Here is a 22,526-nt window from a genome sequence, read left to right as displayed (position 1 = left end):
CGATGTCCTCCATTGGCCCCCTGAGGCCGTCCAGGCCTTTGAGACTCTCAAGAAGTGCTTTATCTCGGCCCCCGTGCTGATTCAGCCCAACCAAGAGGAGCCATTTATTGTGGAGGTTGACGCTTCCGAGGTGGGAGTGGGGGCCGTCTTGTCCCAGGGTACCAGCTCCCTCACCCATCTCCGCCCCTGTGCTTACTTCTCTAGGAAGTTTTCGCCCACGGAGAGTAACTATGATATTGGCAACCGCGAACTTCTAGCCATTAAATGGGCGTTTGAGGAGTGGCGGCACTTCCTGGAGGGGGCCAGACACCAGGTAACGGTCCTTACGGATCACAAGAATCTGGTTTTCCTAGAATCGGCCCGGAGGCTTAATCCTAGACAAGCTCGGTCGGCACTATTCTTTACCAGATTTAATTTCTTGGTTACCTATAGGGCTGGGTCCAAGAATATTAAGGCTGACGCTCTGTCACGTAGTTTCATGGCCAATCCTCCTTCCGAGAAGGATCCCGCTTGTATTTTACCCCCTGGTATAATCGTCTCTGCCACGGATTCTGATTTAGCTTCTGATATCGCGGCTGATCAGGGTGCAGCTCCCGGGAACGTCCCTGGGGACAAACTGTTTGTTCCCCTGCAATACCGGCTGAGGGTACTCAGGGAAAACCATGACTCCGCTCTATCTGGTCATCCTGGCATCTTGGGCACCAAACACCTCATTACCAGAAACTATTGGTGGCCTGGGTTGCCTAAAGATGTTAGGGCTTACGTCGCCGCTTGTGAGGTTTGCGCTAGGTCCAAAACCCCTAGGTCCCGACCTGCGGGCCTACTACGTTCCTTGCCCATTCCCCAGAGACCTTGGACCCATATCTCCATGGATTTTATCACCGATTTGCCTCCATCTCAGGGCAAGTCGGTGGTGTGGGTGGTAGTCGACCGCTTCAGCAAGATGTGCCACTTTGTGCCCCTTAAGAAGCTACCTAACGCCAAGACGTTAGCTTCTTTGTTCGTGAAACACATCCTGCGTCTCCATGGGGCCCCAGTCAATATCGTTTCTGACAGAGGGGTACAATTTGTTTCCTTATTTTGGAGAGCTTTTTGTAAAAAGTTGGAGATTGATCTGTCCTTCTCCTCCGCCTTCCATCCCGAAACTAATGGCCAAACGGAAAGGACCAACCAATCCCTGGAACAATATTTAAGGTGTTTCATCTCGGACTGCCAATTCGATTGGGTCTCATTCCTTCCCCTTGCTGAATTTTCCCTGAATAACCGGGTCAGTAACTCGTCAGGGGTCTCCCCGTTTTTCTGTAATTTCGGGTTTAACCCAAGGTTCTCCTCCGTCTCCCCTGGTTGTTCCAATAATCCTGAGGTAGAGGAGGTTCATCGGGAACTGTGCACTGTCTGGGCCCAGGTTCAGAAGAACCTAGAGGCGTCCCAGAGCGCACAAAAGATTCAGGCGGATAGTAGACGTTCTGCTAACCCCCGGTTTGTCGTCGGGGATTTGGTCTGGTTGTCGTCCAGGAACTTGCGCCTTAAAGGAACAGTGTCATGGCAAATAATTTTTTTTATATGTTAAAGATGTTAGTGCTTTAATAAAAACGTTTTTATTCATTTGTGTGTTTTACTTTTTCTTATTTTTTCACTTTTTCTTCCCTATGGGGGCTGCCATTTTTTGTTCCATTTCTGTGTGTGTCGATTAACGGCTCCCGTCCCATTCACGTCCGTGTACGGCGTCTGTGTGGGAACTGCGCATGCGCCGCTCCCACACAGTCCTATTCGAAATTGGCGCCGTCCGGCGCCATTTTCCTGTGGACCGGAAGTCGCGGCCGGACTGTAATATTACTACTTCCGGTCGCGGCTTCCGGACTTGTGCACATGGAACAGCGACAGCAAAGGGAGCGGACGGGCCGGAGGGAGCCGCGGCGGCAGGAGCAGGTAAGCGATTTCAATGTATGTTAGTGTTTGTGTGTGTTTACTACTGTATGTAAACCTACTACACTGTGGGTTACCTCAAAAAATGGCGACACACAGTGTAGGAGGTTAAACCTTTCAAACCCCTCGTTTATCCCGGCACTAGCTAGGATAAAGGAGGGGGGATGCAGAGAGCTCACTAGAGCGAGAGCTTTTAACCCAATGTTGCAATGCTGCAATTTTGGGAACTAGCTCCAACTAGCTCCATCTAGTGACCAAAAATGGGTAGTATTATAAATTTTGAAAAATGTGAAAAAATTTATAATATTTCCTGACTCGCGAAAAAAATAAAAAAAATTTGAACAATGTTTAATCACCCACACACTAAATGTTTAAATTTTAAAAAAAAAACATGTTTTTGGGGCGACACCATGCCTTTAAGGTCCCGTCCAGGAAGTTTGCTCCCCGATTCATTGGACCTTATAAGATCATTGAAGTCCTCAACCCTGTATCCTTCCGTCTGGAGCTCCCCCCATCCTTTCGCATACATGACGTCTTCCATGCCTCCCTCCTTAAACGCTGCTCCCCGTCCTGGTCCCCCTCGAGGATACCTCCTGTTCCCGTTCTCACCCCTGAGGGGGTGGAATTCGAGGTGGCCAAGATTATGGACAGTAGGATGGTCCAGGGCTCCCTCCAGTACCTGGTCCATTGGAAAGGATACGGGCCGGAGGAGAGGACTTGGGTACCTGCCCGTGATGTTCACGCTGGGGTATTGATCAGGAGGTTCCACCTCCTCTTCCCCACTAAACCGGGTCCCCTTAGTAAGGGTCCGGTGGCCCCTCATAAAAGGGGGAGTACTGTTAGGGATCTGCCAGGTACTTCATCTAGCTATACTCCTGGGATTAATCAATCCACACCTGAGGCCAGACCTGTTCGACTGACACCATCTCCCACCAACCAGGGTGGCAGGCTCAGGAGTGGGAGAGCCTATCGCGGCCTGGTCTCTCGGAGTTAGCTCCGCCCCCTGCCCTTTATTACCTGCCCTGTGCTCTCCCTCAGTGCTTGTAATTCTTTTGGATTCCTGGCCCCACTGCTGCTTGCTCCAGCCTGCTTCTGCCGTGCTTCTGCCTTGCTGCAGTTCTGCTTGACCTGCTTTGCTTGCCCTGGCTTGCTTCTGTCTCCGTGCCCGCTCGGGTGTACTCACTTCATCCTGGTCCTGACTGTTCGTTCACCGCCCCGTTTCCTCGTGGCGTTCCGTGGCTACTGCCCCTTCCCTTGCGTGTTCCCCGTTTGTCTTCCAGTGCACTTAGCCAGCGTAGGGACCGCCGCCCAGTTGTACCTCGTCGCCTAGGGCGGGTCGTTGCAAGTAGGCAGGGACAGGGCGGTGGGTAGATTAGGGCTCACTTTCCCTTCACCTCCTTCCTGCCATTACAGTTATATTCTTGTATATAGGGGCAGTATTATAGTAGTTATATTCTTGTATATAGGGGGCAGTATTATAGTAGTTATATTCTTGTATATAGGGGGAAGTATTATAGTAGTTATATTCTTGTATATAGGGGCAGTATTATAGTAGTTATATTCTTGTATATAGGGGGCAGTATTATAGCAGTTATATTCTTGTATATAGGGGCAGTATTATAGTAGTTATATTCTTGTATATAGGGGGCAGTAATATAGTACTTATATTCTTGTATATAGGGGTCAATATTATAGTAGTTATATTCTTGTACATAGGAGCAGTATTATAGTAGTTATAGTCTTGTACATAGGGGGCAGTATTATAGTAGTTATATTCTTGTATATAGTGGGCAGTATTATAGTAGTTATATTATTGTATATAGGAGCAGTATTATAGTAGTTATATTCTTGTATATAGGGGCAGTATTATAGTAGTTATATTTTTGTATATAGAGGGCAGTATTATAGTAGTTATATTCTTGTATATAGAGGGCAGTATTATAGTAGTTATATTCTTTATATAGGGGGAAGTATTATAGTAGTTATATTCTTGTACATAGGGGCAGTATTATAGTAGTTATATTCTTGTATATAGGGGACAGTATTGTAGTAGTTATATTCTTGTATATAGGAGGCAGTATTATAGTAGTTATATTCTTGTACATAGGGGGCACTATTATAGTAGTTCTATTCTTGTATATAGGGAGCAGTATTATAGTAGTTATATTCTTGTATATAGGGGCAGTATTATAGTAGTTATATTCTTGTATATAGGGGACAGTATTGTAGTAGTTATATTCTTGTATATAGGGGGCAGTATTATAGAAGTTATATTCTTGTATATAGGAGCAGTATTATAGTAGTTATATTCTTGTATATAGGGGGCAGTATTATAGTAGTTATATTCTTGTATATAGGGGCAGTATTATAGTAGTTATATTCTTGTACATAGGGGGCAGTATTATAGTAGTTATATTCTTGTATATAGGAGGCAGTATTATAGTAGTTATATTCTTGTATATAGGAGCAGTATTATAGTAGTTATATTCTTGTACATAGGGGGCAGTATTATAGTAGTGCTATTCTTGTATATAGGGGGCAGTATTATAGTAGTTATATTCTTGTACATAGGGGGCAGTATTATAGCAGTTATATTATTTTACTCTTATACATAGGGGGCAGTATTTTAGTAGTTATATTCTTGTCCTTAGTATATAGTATTATTATGTTAGTTCTATTTTTGATTGTAGCGGACAGTATTACATAAGTTAGTGGTGGTAAGACTATTCTCTTTAGTCTGAATTTCTAAGCAATGACATAAGCAATATTGATTCATTGATAGTTTTAGTTGTAATGGGAATTGCTTTCCATTATACACACCAGCAATTAGGCCTCATGCACATGGCCGTATTACAGATCTGTTTTATACAGATCTGTAATGCGGCACCCAAAGAGAAAAAAATTGTGGAGGCACAACAAAGTTTTTCTCTCAAAAAACCTGAGAGAATCTGCAAGAACAAAAATGTGGAATATTATTTGTCTGCATACTGTATTACAGAGAATTTCTCCATTACAATCTTTGCTTCTAGCAGAGAATACAGTGCTTCATGAAGGACAGAAAGTCTCTATGGGTCTGTATTATGGATTTATAAGGACTCCATTGGCTGCCGTACCGGGACTGTGTAGAAAGTTATGTCCAAGTGGCTTTGGAAAGACCAAGCTAAAGGGCAGACCTATTTGGGATGCTGTAGTGAGGGTTCTGAGCTAACACGACTGTAAATGACCTGCTGCAGTATTATCATGAGGACTTCCCCTCCCTATGGCCACTACCAAATTAGCAAGCAAGGTAGGAACTGGTCTGAGGGTCACACCACCCTTCTATCTCCGACAAGGGACTACAGGGGGTGTACTCCAGCATCAGGTGGGCAACAACCAAGTTTTGGTCCAAGCCTTCTGTAGTTTTCCAATTGTCTTTGGGAAGAACGGCATAGGGCTTTGATGGACTTCCTTTACATGGGTCTAATTACGAGTCCCTCGCGTAATAAGAGCTGAGATGCTGTTGTCTCCCTTCATTTGCTCCTCATTCAGCAGTGTCTTGTCCTTAGTGATGTGAAACAAATTGAACTGCTGTTTACCATTACATGGTGGTGGACAGAAAACCAACTCCACACGGTACAGCTGCCACCGGCGCCCTGTATCTACGCCATACATTCCGGGGGAAGCTTTGAAGCCCCTTCTCACAGCAGCTGGCAGGGAGCTTTACACTGAGATAGATTGTCACTTGTGTCCTGCTAATTATTATCCACTTAAAAAGGAACATAGTTTCAAGAAGTTTTTTCTTAAAGCACTTATAAAATTCTACCATTTCTTATTTATTCAGTGATATAATGTTACACGGAGAAGATATTATATGATGGTCGTGCCGCCTGTCGTGCAGGCCAAGATATGGTCTACGGGCAGCTTTACTACACAGGGAATGATTTCTTTGTCAGGACAGTTGTTTACCCAGCTTGACCCTAAACCACAAATAGGGCAATGCATCCATACAGCATGAACACTTCCTTGAGTCAACGTGCCAAATTTTTTATAGCACTTGTGCAAGGAGCAACTTTCACAGTCTATTAAGGTCAATTGTAATGGGTAGAACCAGGGGCATGTATAGAAGAGAGGAACCTTATGGAAAAAATAAAAATGCTCCCTCTCAGTGTTGGACTGGGCTACCTACGGCCCATGGTTGGATATTATTATGACGGCCCACCCTCCAATAAATCCCATCAGTTAGTGAACCGCTCCTTTATAGCATTAGATGGACCTCATGGGCCTTGTTATCAGAAGCTAGCTCCACCAGAGCATCCACTATTAGTCCATGCTCCTCCTTGGTTTTGCTTCATGTTCCCACACTCCTAATGGAGTCCCAAGGAGGTCCTAAAGTCCAAATGGGAAAGTCTGGTGCTCAGACCACCAACAACTACTAATAAATGGAGAAGATGAAGCTTGAGGAGAAAGGGGCATGATAAATGGATCATGTCCAAAAGAGAGATCCATCCCTTCCATGGTCCAATACCTACGTAGGCTATTTAATTTCTGACTAAACTGGCTCTAGAGGAACCAAGGCAAATAGATGGATCCTTTGTATGGTGGTGGGGAATATATTGACTCTGCATAAATAATAGATAGATATATTGGTCGATGAGGACACTGGTTGATGTTATAGTGGCGTTTTTATGGAATCTTTGCAGCAATGAAGAGAAAACCATGCCATAGATTTAGGCACTGTGCTCATGCGGTTACTTTAATAGTCAGTATGGTGCATGATCAGAGCCTTGGGGGTACTTTGATTTTATTTGGTTGAGTAGGGGGTACTTGGCTTAAGGGGGTTTTACACAGGACAATTATTGGGCAGACGCGCGTTCATATAACGCTCGTTGTCGATAATTTCCCTGTGTAAAAAGGCCAGCGATCAGCAGATGAACGAGCAAAAGCTTGATCATCTGCTGATCGTTTCGTTTTAAAAAATGTCAAATATTATCGTTGTCGGCAGCGCATCTCCCTGTGTAAACAAAGAGACGCACTGCCGACATGATGATAATGTATGGGGACGAGCGATCGGAGTAATGACCGCTCGTCCCCATCCATAGCTCCCTGTGACAAGAGCAAGTGAGTGCCGATCAATGGTGTCTCGTTGATCGGCACTCACTGCACCGGCCGAGTGTCGGCCGGTGTGAAAGGATCATTGTTGGAGCGTTGAGAAACACTGATCTATTGAATGTCAAGGTTTGTATGGAAAATATTGTTTTGTATACTAATGTAGCACTAATTTAGGAATATAGTTATAATGACATATCCCGGACACAATTACATGAGCTGCACGCCAATTCACTCAAGTTGTTCTTAGTAAATGACCATAATTGCTCATTTACAAGTCAGTACAGTAATTACACTCCAATCTACTTAAGCCCGACTTAGTAAATGACCCTAATTATGTCTGAGGTGTTTATGGGCACTTCACAAATGTTCTTCTACAGTGTAAACTCTCAAGATAGCTGACCCCTCACATATAAAGTAAGATCTTCTGAATTCTTTGTTTTCTCTATATACAACATTGGTGACCGTTTGTCAACCTGGAAACCTCAGCGGATTTGTAAAAATTATTTGGCCTCAAATATTGTCTAAGTGCCACGGTGGGTTCTTCTTATCGATCTCTCGGGTTATTGGCACCTAAATATTATACATGAAATATTGTTTTCTTCTATTTATTCAACTAGAAAATATACCTGTGTAAAGATTGAAGTCCGATACGGGCCCTCCGCCTTATTGGATGGCATGGTGGGTACAGATTATGCATTGGGGCCCCGGAGAACATAAGACGTATCCCTCAACTCCAAAGAGTTTCTTAGTGGGAGATAAATCGAAATGTCAGGTCACGTGTCTAAATAAAAAGAAGTGCAGGGTTGGACTTGATTGCGCCAATGGAACGAATATTAATTAGAAGAAAACTGCCCCCTGGAAATTACCCACAAATTCCGGGTTCCCACGTAGCATAAATTTTGGAAAATTTCTGCAACGGAGTTGTGTGCGGAAATTCCGTAGCATTTACAGTAGCAGCAAAGTGGATGAGATTCAGAAAATCTCATGCCCACGCTGCGGAAAAGAACCTCAGTGTAAACGTTAATAACGTGGCCTGCGGTGCGGAACTTAATTCCGCAGAATGTAAATTTATGCTGCGTTTTTGTTGATTTTCCGTTGCGGGTTTTCCCCATTGAATTCAATGGGGATGCAAAACCCACAACAGAAAGCCAAGTGTTGCGACTTTTGCAGCATATTTGCATCGATTACGCCACAAATATCGCAACCACAGAAAAAAAATCATACTTACCCAGAATGCCCTCCTTCTACCTGCAGTCCGGCCTCCTGGGACAACGTTGCATCCCATGAGACCGCTGCAGCCAATCACAGGCGGAGATACGTCATCCCAGGAGGCCGGCCTGGATGAAGTCAGAGGGCCAGCCTCCTGGGATGACGTTACATTCCATGTGACCACCGCGGCAGCGGTCACATGGGCTGCAGCATCATACAAGGAGACTGGACCGGACTGCACAGGAGGGACACGTCGCCATACCAATGGGTTACGTAAGTATGAGCGGTTTTTACCCCGGCTTTCCACAGTGGAAATTCCGTCCAAAAAAACGCAACGTAATGTGTGCGCTTTTCAGATGGAATGTACTGCAGGTTCCAGGTCGGATACGCTGCGTGTTTTTTACGCAGCATATCTGTCACGTGGGAACCGGGCCTTACAGTAGCAGCAAAGTCAGGGTATGTTCCCACACACAGGATACGCTGCGGATTTTCTGCAACAGAAAATCTGCAGTGGAATCTAAAAAAACTCAGATAGAAATCAGTCACAAAAATACGCAGCAAATTCTGCGTTTTTGCTGATCATATTAGTGCGGAAACGCGGTTTTTCCTGCGGATTTAGTCTTAAACATTGATAAGAGCAAAGTATATGTGCACCTGCGGATTTCCAGTGTTTTTTTACTGAATGCAGAAAATTTGTTCGGAAAGGGCAGTTCGACTTTCATATTCGCAGCATGTTATGCTGCGTATTCTGTTCGGAGATGCGGCGTGCAGGGCCGGCCTTAGGATAGACAGGGCCCGGTGCGAAATTATATTTTGGCGCCCCACCCCATCATAAAAAAAATGCCCCATAAAAAAGTATAATGCCCCCCTCAGTATAACGCCCTATATAGTGCCCTCACATAGTATAATGCCCCTTTAGTGCCCCCTATACAGTATAATAATATATTATAACCCCTTCAAGGACACAGTATTTTGTCCTCTAATTGTGCCCACACAGTATTATGCCCCCTAAGTGCCACACACAGTATATTGCCCCCTGTAGTACCCCTACACAATATAATGTCCGCTTATTGGCCCCCACACAGTATAATGCCCCCTCCCCTTGCTGCAATACACTATGTTATTCCAAGATTTTCGTCAATCGTTTGGTAACTGGCACCACTTCCCAACATAGGTAATTAGATATTTCTCAGGGAGAACATGCAAACTCCAGGCAGATGTTGACCCCGGTTGGATTCGATCCTATAAAAGAAGGTTGACTGGTGTCCAATGATAAACTGATTGGGGCGGGTTTGTCCACTGCCAGCCTCGTTTGGCGCCCCTTCCCGCCATATGGTGTACTGTCATACAGTGTACAAATAACCATAACAAACAGAGCCTAAGTATAAGCGTCATATAGTATGGTGCCCAAATAATAGTGCCATACATTAGCCAAATAACGCTTTCATACCGTTTTCGAAATAGCAATACTATACATTGCCGACACCACCATACACTGCAAAAATATTATACTACAATTGGCCTCAGTAGCAGTGCCACACAATGCAAAGCAAATACCACCATACAGTACCCAAATAATAGCGTCATACATAAAGTAATCTAACAACACTGCAATACAATGTCTGAATAATACTGCTATACAATTTATATTCATGGTGGTCACAAGCCTTGGGAACAGACCATCTGAGATGCCCCCCCCCCCTCCCAATCAGCAGGGGCCGTTGCACAGGCTGCACACTTGTAAGTTTGGCCATGGTTTCCTCAATCTCAGAATACCCCAATGGGGCAATTGAACAGGGGTTGACTAAGCCAGAAATCCTCTTTTGGGGTATGTTCATACTTGGCGGATTAGCTGCAGATTTTCCACAACAGATTTCATGGTGGAAAATCTGCCGCATATTACAGTAGCAGCAAAGTGGATGAGACTTGAATAAATCTCATCCACACGCTGGAAAAAAAAATCCGCTGACAAAACGTTCTTAAATTGATCAGCAGTGCAGTTTTTCAATCCGCAACATGTCAATTTATGCTGTGGAATCGTCGCATTCATGTTATGCGGGTTTTCCCCATTGAATGCAATGGAGAGGTAAAACCCGCAACCAATATTAAGTGTTGCGATTTCCGTGGCAGAAAAGCTGCGTTCCGCATGAAAAAGCACAAATCAGAAATAAAAAACTTTTTTTGTTTCAATTTAACAAAAAAAAGTCTATAATTACCCCCCTGGGCTTTGTCATAGCACCGCGTCCCTCTGTTCTCTGATTTTCCGCCTGAAAAATCTGTACAACAATTTGGGTTGTTTTTTTTGGACAGATCTCCCTGTGGGTTCTAGGATGGATACGCAGGATAGTTTTATGCAGTATATCAGCTCTGTGTGCACATACCCTAAGGGCATAATCTTTAGTTAAATGCATTAGTCAATTACTTAGTGCATAATGAGGTAAATATATACAAGTGTATTACCTTACCTTCTCCTCTGTATTCACGGCTTTGTTATCCATTCAGCTTAAATGGCGGAAGATGCTATTTGCTGACCATGGAGCAAATACCTCCAGGACTAGCCAAGGCAAATATTTGCCCATGTAACTTGCACTGCACCATATTGAACACGACTTCTTAATCAATGTCAGTGACACAGAGACATTCATAGATTTCCTATTTGTTCTAATCTTGTTCTGGGATCAGCGGGCTCTGGCATGGCCCTCTCAAAGGTTTGTCAGAAGCCCTAAGACTTAAAACAGCTGTTCCCCTACCGGGGAGACCTCAGAGGTCAACGCAAACATTTCAAGGATCCATTTAAACCTTCCTTTGAAAAATAGGCTGGAAACAGATTGACATCTACTCTAAAGCCACGAGACAAAGGCGAACACACTCCAGGAATTTTCAGTATCTTTTTCGGGGCAAACCATTGTTTAATTATTGTTAGGCTGCATTCAGACGAGCGTAGCTAACCTCGGATGTGAACAACTGCAGTCTTCACATCCGAGGTGCACCTGTGCGGGACGCGTTGTCACGGATCCCCCATAGACTAGAGGAAAATAGTCCATATCCTATCTTTCACGGACCCTTCACACGCTTTGTTGAAGGAACGGTCGTGTGAATGGCGGCCCCATTGAAATACATGAGTCCGTTGTTTTAACGGCTGTCACATCGACGAGATACACAGTCGTCTGAATGAGCCCTTAGCGTTCCATAGCAGGAATTTAATTTATCTTATCGTAAACTGAATTCTGAAATCATGAATTTTGGATCAGATACCAACATAAACACAACTTTCTTTGGTTAAACCCTCAGAGATTAGAAATGGTTTTTAATGGTGACCAAGGCAAAATTTTTGGGCCTTTACATTTTTGTGAAATTAAAAAATAGGTTCAGTGTTGCTGAGATTTGACGCATATCATGTAACATTTTTTTAGTTGCTTCTTTGTTTTTTCTTAGCAACAGATTAGAAACGGACAGTTTCTTAAGTGACTACAATTTGTAGTCTGTTGCTAAGAAACAACTTAGGAACAACTGCAAGAATTTTGAAAGGCAAATCTCAGACTGAATGTCACATAGTTACATAGTTACATAGTTAGTGCGTCCATCGAGTTCAACCAAGGAATGGGAGAAAGGGAAGGGATTGAAGAAATGATAGAACTTTGTTTTGCCCCATTAAACTCTACTTTATTTTTACATTTTGTTTCGTTCCTCTTGTTTTTTGGATTAAATTGGATATACTGTAAATGTTATATCTCAGGAGTCATTTTAGTAGGTATAACATTTTTGCCTTAGACTTTAAAAATTAACAAGTCATTCTATAAATAATTATAATTAATCATTTTAAAATATCCAGGTGCACTGTAAATAGAGGCCTTTATATGATTCCCCTAAAGAGTTATGTCAGCGGGTGCTGAGAGTGGCTCTTTGCCAATCGGTATCACCAGGAATGCTCTTGATGATGTTAATTGGAGTAGAACCATCAGCTGTGCAGCTCCGTAGGTCGGCTGAAGCTTTTCTGAACTCTTTGACTCTAGTTTTAACTCTTCAGGAACATCATAACTCATAACAGGTCCCCATTGAACATAGTCATAGTGGTGGGATCATATATGGAAGATACTGCAGATAGTGTTCCCATACATTGAGGAAGCTTTATAAAGACTTGTGTACCTCTTCAGGGTCATGTAGAATTTCAAGAGAATCATGAAACAAATTCAAGGATGATTTCCCCATTCACTGACACAAATTATCTACGTGTCAGTAAAAGGGGGCCTTCATAAATATGCGTTGAACACCGAGGGTTGAACTAGTCCACCAGGGTTTCAGAGAGTCCTCCGGGCTCTTACCCAAAGGTCTAGCAGAAGACAACACCATTTTCTGCTGACTTTGGAACCAATCACTTGCCACTAGGATCTAATCCCTATGAGATGATTCGTAAATAACCTATTAGGCCTTTTTAATGATATGCAGTGGTGGTCTTTACCACCATGTAATCAAAGCAAACACATTGGTCTTCCAGAAGTCAGGAGGCTACTGTCGGCCCCTGACAGCGCCACAGCTCTCAACTGTATTCATGGCCTCGGGATACAGACATAGTTGTAGACATTGGCGGTTCCACTGCCGTAGCAGCTGAGAGGGCTGCTATAGGGCCCGGGCCACCAACGACTTTGAACTGTATCTGCATTCCCAGGACACAAATACAAATCTTTTAAATGTATCTGCATGCTCAGGAAGAGGCCTGAACAATCGGCTGCTGAAATGGGGCTAGGTGGGTAATGCTTTCATTATGTTAGGAGGAACTATTTCTGTGTGGGGAGGCACTAAGGCTAAGGGGGCATTGGTACTGTGTGGGGGGCACAAACAGAGCATCACTGCTGTGTGGGGGCAATAACAGGGCAATACTACTGTGTGGGGTGCACAAACAGGGCATTACAAATTTATTGGGGCCACTAAGAGGAAATCACTGTGTGGGGGCACAAACAGGGTCTCATTACTTTGTGGGGGCAACTTAGCGGGCATCATTGTGTGGGTGGCACAAACAGGGCATCATTACATTGTAGGGGCCACTATGGGACATCACTACTGTGTGTGGGGGGCACCAAGTGGGATTCATTACTGTGAAGGGGTTCTAAGGGTGAACTTTAGGGATATCATTGCTGTGAGGGGGTATTGATTAATTAATGATGCATTTAAAAGAGGATGTCAACATGTTCTGTATAGATGGAAGGTGGACCTCAGTATTATTTTCTCTGGTGGGCCCAAGGACTGACCAACACTGTGAACACCAAATAACTGACAGAACTGTATTAAGAAATCTCTAGAATAACCATGGACATCCGAGCGTCCTGAACAGCTCAATAGATCAGGTAGTTTTATTATTTATAGCTGAAAGTCGTATGTAAAGTGACGACACTGTGATTATTGTGGCTGGGAGATTCACAAAGGCTTGGGAACACTGGGCAACTACCCAGAAAAAAAGGGACAGCTTTCCACCAGAAACAGTGCCGCTCTTCCATGGCTGTGTCTGGTATTACAGCTTGGCCGCATTGAATGCTGCAGTACCAGACATGGCCCATGGACAAAAATGGTGCTGATTTTAGGAAAGACAGGCAACTCCTTTAAAGACTGTACTGCATGGTGGAGCCTATGAATTTGTTGTTAAAAATAATAATACCTGCATATGTAAATCAAGGCTATACTAAAAGAAAGCAATGTATTTTGAATAGTCTTCTTCTTTGATGTTATATATGTGAATAACATTGTACAACAGAACGTGTATGAAATTACAACTCAAAAGCAAATGCTCAAATAAGAGGATAAATGTCATATCAATTCTAATAAATGTCATGTGACTTACATTTACGCCTGCCGGGGCTTTATACTGTAGACATCCCTACCAATTCCTTATACCTCATACATGGGTGTAAAGGATCTGCCAGACACAGCATCTGTGTCGACGCCCATGGTTAGTCAGTCTGCACCTGCTCCTAAGGGTATGTGCACACACACTAAATACGTCCGTAATTGACGGACGTATTTCGGCCGCAAGTCCCGGACCGAACACAGTGCAGGGAGCCGGGCTCCTAGCATCATACTTATGTACGATGCTAGGAGTCCCTGCCTCGCTGCAGGACAACTGTCCCGTACTGTAATCATGTTTTCAGTACGGGAGAGTTGTCCTGCAGCGAGGCAGGGACTCCTAGCGTCGTACATAACTATGATGATAGGAGCCCGGCTCCCTGCACTGTGTTCGGTCCGGGACTTGCGGCCGAAATACGTCCGTCAATTACGGACGTAATTAGTGTGTGTGCACATACCCTAAGTCTGATAGAGTGACTCCTTCTTCTACCACTCAGGCTGGGAGGCTGAGGAGTGGGAGAGCCTATCACAGCCTGGCCAGACGGAGCTAGCTCCCATCCTCTGTCTATTTATACCTTCCTTTCCTGCTCCTCCTTTGCCTGTGATTCTGCTTGTTTCCTGGCTCTGCTGCTGCTGCTTGTACTATTTGTCCTCTGCTTGTTCCCTGGCTTTACTGACTACTCTCCTGCTCTGCGTTTGGTACCTCGTACACTTCTGGTTTGACTCGGCTCGTTCACTACTCTTGTAGCTCACGATGTTGCCGTGGGCAACTGCCCCATTTCTCTTAGCTTCTGTGTACCCTTGTGTGTTTGTCTGTCGTGCACATAGTGACTAGGGACTGTCGCCTAGTTGTACGCCGTCGCCTAGGACGGGCCGTTGCAAGTAGGCAGGGACTGAGTGGTGGGTAGATTAGGGCTCACCTGTCTGTCTCCCTACCCCGTCTTTACAATGCGACTTTTTGAACCCAGCCCCGATCCACCCGGGAACACCATCAAAACCTCCCAATAACGGCTCCATTTGATTAATTTGCATAATCACTGCCCCTTTCAAGGTCTGTTTCACATGACAATAACACAAAAAACGGGATGTTTTGGAGGTATGTTATAGAAATGCTTTATGGTCCCTTAATGTGTCCCGGACATGGAGCAAACACTGTGGTCACCAATGGTTCTCTCTCCCTAACTAAAAAAATAGCAGCTCTGCAGGATCAAGGAGTCAAATATAACCTTTTTGGCCCTTGAGAGCCACTATTTTGTTAGTTAGGGAAGTAGAACTACTGGTGACCACAGTGTTTGTCTTATGTCACGGGCAGATACAGGGACAGCTAAACCAGCTCTCCGGTGTGGGGATCCCATCCAAACGCCCCCCATATCTCAGCTTCTAAGAGCACTGTGAGTGTCATATGGGGGAGTAGGATATATTTCCGAAATATCTATGCAGAACTCAATTTAAAGCACAGGTGTATTGGAAATACAATTTAACATGAAAGATTATGACCAGAAACTCCACATTGAAATTGCAGGTAGCCCTAATTTCTCTCCCCCCATGTCTCGCTCACTGTGGTCCAGGAAGCTGAGATTTTCGGGAACTGTTTGGGGAGTTCTGTTGCAGCATTTTTAGATTTCAGTGAGGCTTTGCACATGTGCAAAGATATCATTGAAATGAATGATGTTTCTGGAAGGGCAAAATATTAGAGATTCACTGTACGGCACGTTTGCCAGTTGCCTTATTTAGAAAACCTAGACCCTATTAGGGAATTCTGAGTTCGGGTAAAGACACACAGGGTGGATATGATGGGAAAAAGTACACAATGTATCCGTACTGGAAGCCGCAGGGAATTCCGCCCGAAAAACCGCACCAAATTGTGGTGCAGTTTTTCATGTGGAATCTCCGATGCGGAAACACTGCTAGAAAAAAAAAAAAGTTAGGACTTACCTCGTTCTCCATTGTCACAGCACCGCGTACCAAAGGCAGGAAAGCGGCCATGTTTTTCTAATCCTGTACAACCCCTTTAATAGAGGAGAGTTGCCCATTCAAAGAGCTTGTCTTTTTCTCTGGAGGATCTGGCACGTTTGTATTTTTTCATTACATGGATAGCTCATTGTTTTTAATGAGAACTGTGTAATACTTAATTTCCCCTGTGGTGGCGCTGCAGGGAAATCAAACACTTTCTGCCATGTTTCCCCACAGATTACAAGTGATCGATATGAGCCCCAACAGCAAGATACTGTAAAAATGAATTGTCCAAAGAGCAAAATACATTCTCCAGCATTGACTCCCAGACCCACAATGTTTTTTTCTGACATAACGGTAGATAAATTAAAAGGGAACTCCAGGTACCCCCATATTCAGACTCATTTGACTCATTTTGTGTGTGGCACTTACCTGATAATCTTTTTCTCACTGGTACTTTACTTGCTTTTAGCGTATAAAACTTCTATCCCTTCCATGCTAAAATGGAAATCAGCTACTGTGAGCAAGCAGAGCTGCAGTGTAAAGCATGGTGTACAAAACCTAATCCCAAACCTTAATACCGGAAGGGAATTTTAATAAGTCACTGATCATAGCTGTGTCCTAATTAAGCAAAACTTAAATGGGCCAACACTTAGAAGAACTAGCCAATGATAGTCATTCACATATAATGCTGAACCGGCAATTGGAGGAAATTTTTTGACGTGAACTTTTTTTGATTTATGTAACATTATGCATTATTGGCTAGGCCTTTAAGATTAGAAAAGATGATAAAATTATGTCATTTGCCGGGAGGATCAGTGTCCGCTTAGCAGCTGGGAGGACCCATATAGTGAAATCACTTCTCAGGGTCTATTCCAAGGATGAAATATAGGCCGTATCATTCCAGTACTCAGCACGAGGCCGACACATCCCATGGTGGAGCCCAGCCCCAGTTTTCCACTTGATGTAATGTATGTAGTGTCACATAATGCTCATCCAGCGATGCGATGTGAACCCTTCATTCTAAGGGACCAATTATGACAAGTGAGTCAGAGCGGAACAGATGGGGCCGTCTAGATATCTAAAGCAGCGAGAGCAGGAAAATAAAATAAATATAAAGTGACTCATAGTAATTCTATCACTCTTCACAGTGTCCCCTTTAATAAAAGTCATGAGCTATGAATACATCTCTTATTATAAGACTCCGGGGGAATCCTTCCCTTGATAGAAGCTCCATTAGATATAAATAAAACTCCACTCCTGATCCATAAACAGCATCAGTGGCTCCACGTGGGTGTAGCCTAATAAATAGCAGAATCCTGACTACTACCAGGGACCTTTAATGGAAGGCAAAATATCAATATGAGGGACGGTCATTCAATATTATCATTTTTTTTTTACCATATTCGTTGGGTTGGATCATGATTGGTTCACCTAGTATTACTATTTTTGGAATTTTTGGTTCACCTCGTATTACTATTTTTGGAAGTTGAAAAATATCTTTGTATTAGTCCACTGAAGACTGTGGTCCTCATGGTCAAGTCTTTGTGTTCCCTGTTACAGTACGGTTTCTACACTGAAGCAACTTGTGGCTGCTGTCTCCATGACACATAGCTTCCCACATCAATTGCAAATGTGTCAGGCTCCACCCCCTTTCGTTATTGCCCCTCACAGACATCATTTAGCAGCTACCGGTTAAATGTCACAATAATTACGCATAGCTACTTATTTTAGAAACGACATCAGTCATTCCCTGCCCCTTTATATATCCACCCACCCAACCGAACACCCTTGAATCATGAGTAGCGTACATGATCCCTTCATCAGTCCCCCCCAGACTTCCGACCCTAAAATGAATTCAGGCCCCAGACCTCAAAATTTATTTTCACCCCACATTTTAAGCTGCAAAAATAATTAGGTCCATGACTGCAAACCCCAAAAATTATTTCAGACCCAAAAACCCCAATAAATACCCCCAAACTTTAGGCCAATACTATACCCATAAATACCCCAAAACATTTCAGACCCCAGAGTTCAGACCCTAAGGAAATTTCAGACCCAAGAATCCAAAAATTCTGACTCCAGACTTTTGACCCCAAAATTAGTCCATACTGCAGACTCCAGACCCCAGAAATAATTCAGACCCCAGAAATAATTCAGACCCCAGAAATAATTCAGACCCCAGAAATAATTCAGACCCCAGACTTCAAACCACAAAGGGAATTCAGTCCCATACTTCCAACCCCGCTGTGATAAACCTGTTTTCTTCCTTTCCTTGCTGAAGAGCACAGGCCTACCTGCCATGTGCCATATTAAAAATTTTAGGAGAGACGGAGCCGACACTTGGTATAGGAGCATCGTGACTGGGTAGGGGGAGTAGAGGGACATCACAATGTCACACTGAGTAGCGCCAAAAATCGTCAGTGAGAGGGAAGAGGACCTTCCCTCTGATTTTTGGATATGTTAATTAGGGGAAGGTTGGCTTGGGGAAAGTCATGCTGAAGTTTGATTGGCTGCGGAGATTGTGGTGTAGCGGTTTTACTTGTTTGTTAATTGTTAATGAACCATCTCTGCCTTTTTTCATCCAGCAAAGTATATTGTGTCTTTTTTATTAGGAAGTTCAAGGGTCTGGAACAAAAAAGGGTTAGAGTTAAGGGTTATTTGAACGTAGCTGTACCCGCTTCCCCAGTCATGCCGCAATTAGTCATTTCACTGACTTTTCTCATGCGTTAGGTAGATACCAATTCTGGTGGTTCAACTATGATCAGATCTATGTCCATTCTATGATATATTGATTAAAGGGGTACTCCTGGCAATTTATATTGATGGCCTATACTTGGAATAGGTCAATAATATCAGATCAGTGGGGGTCCGACTCCCAGCACTCCCACTTATCAGCTGATTGATGGATCTGCGGCGTTTGTTGCCGCGGCCTTTTCCTAGTTTACAGACACAGCGCCGTACACATCCATAACGTAGGATTCCGGTCCTAATCAAGTGAATGGGACTGAGCTGCAGTCCCAGGCACAGCAGTTACGGATGTGAATGGCGCTGTGACTGGTAATCACTGAAGTTGTCGCGGCCCCTTCAGTCAGCTGATTGGTCGGTGTGCCTGGTGTTGGACCCCCACTGATATTACAGTGATGTCCTGTCCTAAGGATAAGGCATCAATATAAAATGCCCGTACAACCCCTTTAAGCAGCTCCTCTATAAGTAAGAAATTTCTTCTGGCAGGACTAGCCTTTTGGTGGGGAAAGTGGGGCCCGTGCATTGGGGCCCATGCGTCCCTAGCCCCACATTTTCTGCTGCCACCATCTCTATGAGGGCCTCCATATACTCCATATACTTATCCAGTCACCGTTCCTGAGTTGGGTCCGCTTAACCTCCAGGGTGAAGAGGACCCGACTCAGGAGCAGTGACTAGGTAAGTACATGGTGGATACTGTCTGCTGGGGCCCTGTATCTAAGCCTATCTTGTGTGATACTGCCTGCTAAGGCCCTGTATCTAAGCCTATCTTGTGTGATACTGTCTGCTGGAGCCCTGTATCTAAGCCTAGCTTGTGTTATACTGTCTGCTGAGCCCTGTATCTAAGCCTAGCTTGTGTTATACTCTCTGCGGAGCTGCTGTATCTAATCCTATCATGTGTGATACTGTCTGCTGAGCTGCTGTATCTAATCTTATCATGTGTGATACTGTCTGCTGAGCCACTGTATCTAATCCTATCATGTGTGATACTGTCTGCTGAGCTGCTATATCTAATCCTATCATGTGTGATACTGTTTGCTGAGATGCTGTATCTAAGCCTATCATGTGTAATACTGTCTGCTGAGCCGCTGTATCTAATCCTATCATGTGTGATACGGTCTGCTGAGCCGCTGTATCTAATCCTATCATGTGTAATACGGTCTGCTGAGATGCTGTATCTAATCCTATCATGTGTGATACTGTCTGCTGAGATGCTGTATCTAAGCCTATCATGTGTAATACTGTCTGCTGAGCCGCTGTATCTAATCCTATCATGTGTGATACTGTCTGCTCAGCCAATGTATCTAATCCTATCATGTGTGATACTGTCTGCTCAGCCACTGTATCTAATCCTATCATGTGTGATACTGTCTGCTGAGCCGTGTATCTGATACTGTCTGCTCAGCCACTGTATCTAATCCTATCATGTGTGATACTGTCTGCTGAGCCGATGCATCTAGTCCTATCATGTGTGATACTGTCTGCTGAGCCGATGCATCTAATCCTATCATGTGTGATACTGTCTGCTGAGCTGCTGTATCTAATCCTATCATGTGTGATACTGTCTGCTGAGCCACTGTATCTAATCCTATCATGTGTGATACTGTCTGCTGAGCCGATGCATCTAATCCTATCATGTGTGATACTGTCTGCTGAGCTGCTGTATCTAATCATATCATGTGTGATACTGTCTGCTGAGCTACTGTATCTAATCCTATCATGTGTGATACTGTTTACTGAGCCACTGTATCTAATCCTATCATGTGTGATACTGTCTGCTGAGCCGCTGTATCTAATCCTATCATGTGTGATACTGTCTGCTGAGCTACTGTATCTAATCCTATCATGTGTGATACTGTTTACTGAGCCACTGTATCTAATCCTATCATGTGTGATACTGTCTGCTGAGCCGCTGTATCTAATCCTATCATGTGTGATACTGTCTGCTGAGCTGCTGTATCTAATCCTATCATGTGTGATACTGTCTGCTGAGATGCTGTATCTAATCCTATCATGTGTGATACTGTCTGCTGAGATGCTGTATCTAATCCTATCATGTGTGATACTGTCTGCTGAGCCGATGCATCTAATCCTATCATGTGTGATACTGTCTGCTGAGCCGCTGCATCTAATCCTATCATGTGTGATACTGTCTGCTGAGCCACTGTATCTAATCCTATCATGTGTGATACTGTCTGCTCAGCCACTGTATCTAATCCTATCATGTGTGATACTGTCTGCTGAGCCACTGTATCTAATCCTATCATGTGTGATACTGTCTGCTGAGCCGATGCATCTAATCCTATCATGTGTGATACTGTCTGCTGAGCTGCTGTATCTAATCCTATCATGTGTGATACTGTCTGCTGAGCTACTGTATCTAATCCTATCATGTGTGATACTGTTTACTGAGCCACTGTATCTAATCCTATCATGTGTGATACTGTCTGCTGAGCCGCTGTATCTAATCCTATCATGTGTGATACTGTCTGCTGAGCTGCTGTATCTAATCCTATCATGTGTGATACTGTCTGCTGAGATGCTGTATCTAATCCTATCATGTGTGATACTGTCTGCTGAGATGCTGTATCTAATCCTATCATGTGTGATACTGTCTGCTGAGCCGATGCATCTAATCCTATCATGTGTGATACTGTCTGCTGAGCCGCTGCATCTAATCCTATCATGTGTGATACTGTCTGCTGAGCCACTGTGTCTAATCCTATCATGTGTGATACTGTCTGCTGAGCCAATGCATCTAATCCTATCATGTGTGATACTGTCTGCTGAGCTGCTGTATCTAATCCTATCATGTGTGATACTGTCTGCTGAGCTGCTGTATCTAATCCTATCATGTGTGATACTGTCTGCTGAGCCGATGCATCTAATCCTATCATGTGTGATACTGTCTGCTGAGCTGCTGTATCTAATCCTATCATGTGTGATACTGTCTGCTGAGCCACTGTATCTAATCCTATCATGTGTGATACTGTCTGCTGAGCTGCTGTATCTAATCCTATCATGTGTGATACTGTCTGCTGAGATGCTGTATCTAATCATATCATGTGTGATACTGTCTGCTGAGATGCTGTATCTAATCCTATCATGTGTGATACTGTCTGCTGAGATGCTGTATCTAAGCCTACCATGCATTCGTGAAATTAATAAATCAAAAGGACAGCATGGGGTCACCCCACAAACCAAAAACTAGTGCTTTGCCAGGTAACCAGGTTTCTGTTTTTGCCTAAATCAAGCTGACCCCACGTGTTGGTCCTCCGGTTCTGGTGGAGATCAGTCCGGGCTGTGTAGCGCTGGGGCTGGTTGAGTAATCGGGCTCCGCCCCCGCTGTTCATGTAATTATTTATTTACTGGTTTATTCTATAATAGAGCACGGTGAATGGTAACGTTGTATGCAGTTCATATACTGTATTTCTTGCTTTGCCTATGTTGTACCGTAGAATTCTCTCAACATTTTGGATTTTTGAGAAGTACAGGATTGGGGGGGGGGGGCACTATGAACCCTTGCTCTGGGCCACAAAAAGGAGGACTCTGCCTTCTGTAATGTGCATTCCCATATCTGTAGATCCATGAAACATTTGGGGTCTATTGTATTGGGGTCTATTGTACCTACTGTGGCCGTGTGACGGCCGTTTTTTGAACGGCCGTCACACGGTCGGGAAACCCTGTTGTGTGAACAGGGCCTTAAGATCTCTGTTTGGTATCAGTGAATGTGGACAATCTTGTTTACATCCAGGTACTGAAAACCCAAA

The sequence above is a fragment of the Rhinoderma darwinii genome, chromosome 1 (genome assembly GCF_050947455.1).
Source record: "Rhinoderma darwinii isolate aRhiDar2 chromosome 1, aRhiDar2.hap1, whole genome shotgun sequence".
NCBI classification, from domain to species: Eukaryota; Metazoa; Chordata; class Amphibia; order Anura; family Rhinodermatidae; genus Rhinoderma; species Rhinoderma darwinii.
This window is presented reverse-complemented; position numbering follows the sequence as displayed.